The sequence below is a fragment of the Dromiciops gliroides genome, chromosome 6, assembly GCF_019393635.1.
Source record: "Dromiciops gliroides isolate mDroGli1 chromosome 6, mDroGli1.pri, whole genome shotgun sequence".
In the NCBI taxonomy this organism is placed as follows: domain Eukaryota; kingdom Metazoa; phylum Chordata; class Mammalia; order Microbiotheria; family Microbiotheriidae; genus Dromiciops; species Dromiciops gliroides.
In genome coordinates, this window is record NC_057866.1 from 4287239 (window position 1) to 4296222 (window position 8984).

Consider the following 8984-nt stretch of genomic DNA (forward strand, 5'->3'; position numbering starts at 1 on the left):
TAAAGTGCTTGGAAAATCTTAAAGCTCTATAGACACAGCAGTTAACACTTCTTTCATGCTCATTATCACTGCCTTGCCTATCTCACAGGTTTCTTATGAGAATAAAATGGGCCAGTGAATGTGAATGGGCTTTATAAACTAGAAAGTCCTTGACAAATACCAGGGATCATTTGGTGCAATGGGGAGAGTGCTAGATCTAAAACACTTGTGTGGCCCTCATTGTGACCTTGGGAAAGTAATCTAACCTCTCTGGGCCTCAATTTCCCCAGCTTTAAAATGAGAGGATTGAGGTAGATGACCTTAAATATTCCTTTGATCCCTAAATCAATGGTCTTGTGAGCCTGTGATCTTGGCTCTGTCCATGGTGCTGGGGTGAAACCAGTGATTAACAACCAAATACAAATGCGACCTTTACCTTCTGGGTGCCAAACCAAGCCATAGTCACAAAGTCCCTGAAAAGCAGGAAAGCTGGGAAGCAAATTTTATCTATGATGCTTTTACCATGCCTGTCTTGCAGTTGTTTCTTCTGGGGCACAGAGAGACTCCATAATATACACCAAATCCTCCAAGAAATTGTTTATACCAAGGCCAGAGTACCACCAGTCAGCCTCCCCCACATTCCGGACTTTGGCATTTATGTGTGGTAAAGGTGCTCATCTTTTTCACAGGGCCAAGGGCATTGAGCTTGGAAAAGGGAGACCTCAGTTAAAGTTCAACATCTTAAAAGATCACTTCCCTTCTCTGAATACCAGTTGTCTCATCTAGAAAATGGGTTATACTGCCTAGATTAGATTACTGGGTTGTTGAAAACACAGATTTTTTTTTTTAACCTTAAAGCATTATAGAAATAGGAGCTGGTATTGTTATAATTTCCATTTCCACCATGGAGTCTTCCCTCCCCTAAGGAAACCTTGGGTAAACTCTTAGCGTAGGAATCAGCTTAATTCCATTACGGAGTTAGTGAGGAATGTGATTAGTCTCATTTGCAGGAAGTTAATGGAAATGCAGCAGGACAAAGACCCTGATTATTCTAAGTGGATTATGCAATTTATGATCCATTGTAATAGATGCATATGATATGCAGATGTATGCAGATATATGCAGATGCCTCCCCCTGTGAAATTACATAATCTAATACCTTGTTTTGCTAAATCTCTGGCAAAATACAGTGTTTAGAGCATTACAATAAAGATGGAGATGTTTGGACCCTAAATTGAGCTTGACTAGAGAACTTAGAGGAAAGGAAAAATTTGACTTGACTTTCCTTCCTCTCTCCTGATATTTTGTATTCTCTGTTTGAAATAAAACTGCATTTCTTTAAATTATCCCCAATGAAGACCCAGTTAGAGTTTTATGAGGCTGCAGAAATGGCAGTGCTGTGTTACATGGGTGGAATCCTGCCTGAGCAGTTGACCTGTGAACTTGGAAACCCTGAAAAGTTAGGGACCACTTTTTCCTGAATATTTGTTTCTTGGCACTCATCCAAGGACTGGCAGGGGTTCCCGAAAAACATTTGGCCTACAAGAACCCAGGATATAACCTTGCACCAGTGTATGACTTAGCTATTTCTTCCAATTCCACAGGGAGATAAAAGTGCTCATCTGAAGTCCTGTGAAAAAGCAATTCTCCTGCTCCAGTTGCCCCTTAAAGCTAAATCTTCAGGAAGAGAACAAGTGACCCTTGGTGGATAGTCTGTGCTCATATAATCAGGCATCCCAGATATCCCTAATGTGTTTTAGTTATACCCCATTACCTGCCATCTTGGACTGAGGGTATTAAGCAGGTGAAGGGAATGAGTAAGATCCATCTTCTAGGGATTCAATCACCAAATGGCTTTGGTCAAGCCTTTCATTCACATGTTTATTCACTTGACAAACATTTATTAAACACCTAGTATATGCCAAGCACTGTGAGGGTAAAAAGACAAAAATTAATAGCCCTTCATCTGCCATATTTGAGGGCTCAGAACTCTAAGCGATCCTAGTGTGATGGATGAAAGAAAATCCCAAGAGACAGTTTCTGGGTAATTAATAATCAATTTATTAATTAGGCTAACTTGTAATCAATAAATTGATGGTCAGTGGTTTCTCTTGGTAACCAAAGATACAAAGGGATCCTCTGAATCACCTTAAATCCTTTCTGAAAGGGAACTCCCCTGACAAGTGAAATTCAGCCCTGATTGGTGGACATTTAATGGTGAGGCAGGCTAAAAAATCTTCAGCTCCTTCTGCTGAGAACATGGTTTGATCATGAAATTCAGTAGCCTCAAGGCATCTAGGCAGGGGAAACCATTTCCATGGGGGGGGTGGGGGGTGGGTCCTCTTCCATGCAAAGGCTCACTGTGACTGGATTCTGTTTATATTCTAAACAAATTAGATTTCTTAGTTGGGTGGGGTCCCATCTGACCATGTGCCTTGGGGGCTAGGAACAATCACATCACTCAGCCATGCCCTTCAGAGATTGACTGACCTTTTAAGAAGTTAGATTTTAATAGAATTAGAAAGAAAAGGATGAGGGGGCAGCTAGGTGGTACATAAAGCACTGGCCCTGGATTCAGGAGGACCTGAGTTCAAATCCAGCCTCAGACACTTTACACTTACTATCTGTATGACCCTGGGCAAGTCACTTAGCCCTCATTGCCCCACAAAAAAAAAAGAAAAGAAAAGAAAAGAAAGAGAAAGAAAGAAGGAAAGAAAGAAAGAAAGAAAGAAAGAAAGAAAGAAAGAAAGAAAGAAAGAAAGAAAGAAAGAAAGAAAGAAAAGGGTGAATCAAAAATTCATAATTAGTTACTAAAGTTACTAATATGTCACAGGGAAATTGGTTGTGGTGGGGGTCCTTAGGTATTCCTTTTTAAAGAATTAAACCCTCTCATACAGAAATCCAATTAGCAAAAAATAATCTTTTATTTAGGCTCTAGAGAAAGGACACCAAGAGACGTCTCTCAAGGGGAAATAGTTTCAGAGACATGATTCTCTGAGATACCTATCTTCTTGAACAGGAAAAAGGCAAAAGCTTTTATAGATGGTAGATGGGGATGACTGGATTGGGTAACCACCTGACAATGGAAAGTTCTATTTTGGGGTGGGGAAAGTTTGAGTGAGAGGTGGTGGTTAGGACTTTTGGAATTATCTCTGTCTCTTGGCACCATCAGGCAGCAGCCACACCTAATGGGCTTGTCCCCCTTACTTCTCAAGCTACGTTCATCCTTTAGTTTAGCTGGTCAGTTTAAAATTTAATAGTCCCAAATCCCTTGATATGTCTGAACTCCATAACATAATATAATAGTATAATATCAATTTCCCTCACTAGATAGATCTAAATGGCTCTTCTTGTGAAGTCATCCATATACATCTGATTTTTTAATAAAATTCTTAACATAAAAACTACAGATCAGAAAACTGATCTGTAGACATGATACAAACCTATTGCTTGCTTATCTCTGACAGACAAGTGGGGTAATACTTCAGAGGCTGCCTCTGAGGTGTCTGTGGCAGATAGACAAATGAGACCAAAGCTAGGTTTGAGTTCTAGATTCCATTCTGTTACTGATCAGTTGTGTGATCCTGGGCCAAATTGTTTCACCTCTTTGAGCCTCAGTTTCCCCAGCTGTAAAAAAAAATAGAAAAAATAATACAAAAAAATACATTGACTACTTAGCCCACGGGGTTGTTGTGAGGAGAACCTGGATAAACCTTCTAGCATTCTAGCAATGCCATCTGTAATTATTATGCAGATATGGAAGTATTTGGTAGTCATAAAGTCATATGCTAATGTCAGGGTTTTGCTTTGGTAGCACATTTTCAACCTTATTTATTCATTGTTCCTGCATTGGGAACTAGAGTCCTTTTTATCAGAAGGAGTAATCTGATTAATCAATCAATACATATCTATTAAATGCTTTCCATGAGCAAACCCTGGGCTATGACCACAATGAAAATGTCCTGCCCTTTCTCCCATTGCCATCTTCCTGACCTCTCCTGTGACACTGTCAGTCATCCTCTTCTCCTCGGTGTTGCCTTCTCTCTGGGTTTTTGGAATACTTCCCTCTCCTGGTTCTCTTCCTACCTGTCTGACCAAACCTTCTCTGTCTCCTGTGCTGAACCTTCACCCAGATCCCTAGTGTCTTAAACTCTCTCCTGAGGTCCAGTCGGGAATCTCTAGCTGTCTATAGGACAACTCAAGCTGCATGTCCAGTAAACATCCAAAACTCACCATGACCAAAGCTGAATTCATTATCTATGCCCTCCCCGCTTCCAAACTTCCCCATTACAATGAAGGGTGCCACCATCTTCCTTGTCATCTAAGCTCTCCAACTAGGAGAGGCAGTGAATAGGTTACAGACTAGGAGCCAAGAAGATTTTCATTTGAATCCTGCCTCGTATACCTCCTATCTGAGTGATCCCAGGCAAATCACTTAAACTTTCTCTGCCTTAGTTTTTTTTCCATCTAAAGATGGACATGTACCCATTTATAGATGGAGATATACTCATTTTATAAAATGAGGAAAATAACAGCACCTGATAATAGTGGTTGTGATGATCAAATGAGGTAACATGTAAAGCGCTTTTCAGACCTTAAAGCACCAGAGAAATGCATGTCGTTATCGTTACAGTGATTAGGTATTACCCTCCACTCTTCACACTCCCATATTTAAGCTATCACCAAGCCCTGTCAATTCTAACTTTGTAACATCTCTCATATAGGTCCTCTTTTTCCAGATGTTATGGGCCTGGGTATCTCATTTGAATGGCCCTAGGTACCCCAGAAGTTTTGTGGGGTAAATCAAAAGAAACTTCTCCTTGAGAAACTAAACCAAAGGGCAGACACACCTAAAGAGATAAGTGGCACCATATCAGGACTGAGCTAGCTCCAGGACCACCACCCTTCATTCCAGCCTCCCCCACTCCTTGGGGACATAATATTAGGTGTGGCTGCTGCCTTTGTGGCATGAGGAGGACAGAGATGGCTTTGGAGATCCAGAGCCACCCCTCACCCAACTTCCCCCAGCCATCACCAGTGGGGGATGGTCCTCCTCCAATAAGGAAACTTTCCAGAGTCAGATGATCACCTCCATCAGTCCTCTATAAAAGTATCTGCCTGTCTCCTGCTCGAGGAGATAGGTATCTCAGAGCTACGCCTCTGTGTTATGCCTTCTCCCTATGAGAATTCCAAGGATTTCTCTTTTGGTTTCCTTTCTCTAGCCTCTAAATAAACTATTATCTTATTCTATTGGATTTGTGTGCAAGAGGGTGTCATTCTTTAAAGAGGGATTCCTAAGAACCCCTATCCTAAATCCCCATTTATTTCCCCATAACATAATTCATGCCCAACGTGGGGCACAATCCTTCTTTTCTCTCTTTTTGGCTACTGCAAGGTCCCTGTTATAAAAAATATTTAAAAACACTATCAAGGAGTTGTGAGGGTGGGGTTTGAGGACCCCAGTCTAATTTCTGGAGTTTTCTCCTAATGTCAGTAGCAAATTGGCTAATAAAATGTATATTGAGGACTGTTATTCCTACATCCCTTTCTGGATCTAGATTAGTATATTTTTTTTCAGAGAGTCCACGAGGCGACTCATGAAAAGAGCTGGTTTTTCCTCAGGCCCCTGTGTGATCTCCTTCACTTTCTTATAATTGATTTGTTTCTTTTTCTTTTTCTTTTTTTTTTTTTTAGTGAGGCAATTGGTGTTAAGTGACTTGCCCAGGGTCACACAGCTAGTAAGTGTTAAGTGTCTGAGGCTGAATTTGAACGCAGGTACTCCTGACTCCAGGGCCAGAGCTCTATCCACTGAGCCACCTAGCTGCCCCAATTGACTTGTTTCTTAATCCCCCTTTTCATTCTCCCAATAAGGCAAGGAGTCATGTGGTTTCTATGGGCCCTATCCTCTCTATCATGATAGTCCCATCTTGTGCCTACAGTTGGAACAGGAACTCCAGCCCAATTTCCAACCTGTGAGTATTCATCACCCACTTGTACAGCCAGGTCCCAAATCTGTTTTTTTTTTTTCTCATTGGGGATACATCTGAAAAGAATAAATTGCAAGTCAGTCCAGGCAAGATCAAACTGAATTGTCACAGACTTAAAACCATTTATGAACTTTGTGGGGTTCTCTGAGTAATACCCCAATTTCTATTTATTCTGAGACAAACCAGTCATGGAAAAAGGAACACGTATTAGGGTTGTACTCTTCCCAATGGGAAATTCCCTTAATGGATGCAGGAGAGCAGTGGAAGACACTGGTAGGGACTTGGGTGAAATGGGTTGGGGAGGGGATGAGGGGACTGATGGAATAGGTATAGTCACACCCAGAGGGTCAGGTAGAGGCGGAGCCAGAGGATTGGGTGGAGGAGCCAGGATAGTCAGTAAATTGGGTGGGGGAGGGGTAGCAATCTTTGGAGTGAGTAGCGGAGGAGTAAAGGGGACTGGAGAATGGGTGTAGGCAACTGCAAATTAGGTAAAGCAGATGGGAGAGGCTGCTTGATGGAAAAAAATAGGGGAATAGGTAATTTATTGGAGGCCCCCCCCCCAGATTGTGATAGGGTACAGCTGTGAGGAGTAGAGCTGAATGGATTGTGGAGACAGTTGTTTGGTGACGTCCACTCCAAGTGTGGCAGGAGCTCGACTATGGAGGGCACAGAATATTGGTTCTGAGATCAGCTGGTGGGCAAAGAGAAATCCCAGTCATAGAGTAATATGACAGCAGGGGATGGGGTAGGTCCCAGAGAAGGAGGGTGTGCCAGAAAGGTTAGCTAATCTCTGGGACTTGTGGTGATTTTCTACCAGTAAGAGGAAGTCATCTAAGAAATCAATGAATTCCTGTGAGGAAGTGATGTGGGATGGAATTAGGGTCAAATTGATCATGAGTCATCCCAAAAGAATTACAAGACTCAGTGACTCAGTTTCCCAAGTTTTATTGCAGTACTGTGACCACAGGAAGAGAACCAGAAAAGTGGAAAGGTATCTCTCAAATAGGGAAAGAAAGCCAGTTATATTTATAGTATGGATAAATTGATTATCAGCCCCATTATAATAATCTCTACCTTAGGGAGGTACAGGGGGAGGGCCCATCCTAATTTGGAGTTCCTGGGGTCCTAAACCAATGCGCAATGTGGAGGTGTGTTTTGGAGGTTTACGCATCATAAGGTGAATCTGGAGACAAATCTGGCCTTTCTACACATGTCTCTTTCTGGTTCCCATGCTTAGTTTCAAAATATCTTCATTTTTCATTTTTTTTCTAGTTTGATTTTCTATATTCTGTCATTTTATCGTTGTTATAGTCTAAGGTCTTCATGGCCTACTTCTCTATGTTCCCGTTATGAGTACTGTTTTATGTAGGTAAGAGAACCTAGCATCCTGACTTGTAAGTTATTCATTAGGGGCAGCCAGGTGGCACAGTGGATAGAGTACCGGCCCTGGAGTCAGTAGGACCTGAGTTCAAACCTGGCCTCAGACACTTGACACTTACTAGCTGTGTGACCCTTGACAAGTCACTTAACCCCCATTGCCTCATCAAAAAACAAAACAAAACAAAAAAACCAACCCAACAATTTATCCATTAATTGGGGTCTGAATCCCTTTTAGAGCTCAAATCTCAATTAGAGGTTGGACCTTAGGTTTTTCTGTTAACTCCTTTTTTGCTTCCTACATCAGAAGGAGGCCTTTTAGGGTTACAAGAGCCTCCTTAGATTCAATTCGTTTTGCTGAGCTCATTCTGGCCCATTCCTTTCCTTTTGAGTTCTGGCTTAAAGCCATAAAGGCCAGCATGTATGGAATCTCTGTCCATTTCCCTTCATGCCTGCTAAACTTATCCAATTGCAGAATGGTATTATAGTTAAAAGTTCCATGTAAAGGCCAATTTTCTTGGGATTTCAACTGATATTTTGGCCAAACAGTGTTACGATAATAGATCATGCATTTCTTTATCAAATTTGTAAGTTCTAATTTAGTCCAGTCTCTTAGGATGCATGCCTTAGACCTCTTTCCTACCCAGATACTGATAATGTCCTGATATGTTTTTCCATTGAGAACCCTGATAGTTTAGAAAATATCCCAGAGAAATGGCCCCCAGAGGTGCAGCATTGCTGTCCCAACGTGTCCATTGTCCTGGTTGGGAACATGAAGGATCTTTTGTTGTTGTTGTTGTTGTTGTTGTTCTTGTTCTTGCAGGGCAATGAGGGTTAAGTGACTTGCCCAGGGTCACACAGCTAGTAAGTGTCAAGTGTCTGAGGCTGGATTTGAACTCAGGTACTCCTGAATCCAGGGCTGGTGCTTTACCACTTCGCCATCTAGCTGCCCCCAACATGAAGGGGGCAATGAGCTCACTAGGTAGGAGCTGGCCAAGATGAAACAGGAGCCAGTGAAACCTGCAGAAGGCAGAGATACGACGAATCGGATGGGTGCATTTGGTCATACGGAGTGTTCACCAAAGACGGTGTGAGGGAGGTCTTTGAAATGGCTACAAGGGCTGCTTTGCTAAGTCAGACGCAGAAAGAAAAAAATCTGGGTGTCTCCTCTTGTAAACACAGTGGAAAGCCCAAGCCCTCACTCGGTTCATTTTTGAAGTGTTGTTTATTCATCTTAGTAGATGATGACTGGCCTTATTCATTTATCTATAATTGACTTTAAGAGGTTTATAAATCAGAAATCATCTTGCTACCAGTATTTAGAAGACAACTGTGATTGTTTGATGACAGTCTGTGTCCAACACATCTGTGCACACCAGGGTCCCTCTGACATTTCTTTTAATAACCTTCATTCTCCCAACCATCACATCTGGCACTAATTCAAGGGAATTCTTAACTTCTTGCATCTTTTTAGAAAGAGAAAAAAGGTATGAATTGGGCTTTAATTACTTTTAAAGCTAACGGGTCCTGTTTCAGTCAGCTACAGGGCCCTATGGGGAATAAATATGGAGTCACTTCAGATCAGGATCTCGTATAAGGCTTTTATGGGTATAGCTCTGGGCTATTATGAGACCCAGCCAG

The 8984-nt window shown here is 41.8% G+C and overlaps 1 pseudogene; it reads left to right on the forward strand.

The window, feature by feature from the left end:
- Positions 1 to 8519, forward strand: part of LOC122731771 — a 29561-nt pseudogene extending 21042 nt beyond the window's left edge.
- The last annotated feature ends 465 nt before the right edge of the window (positions 8520 to 8984 follow it).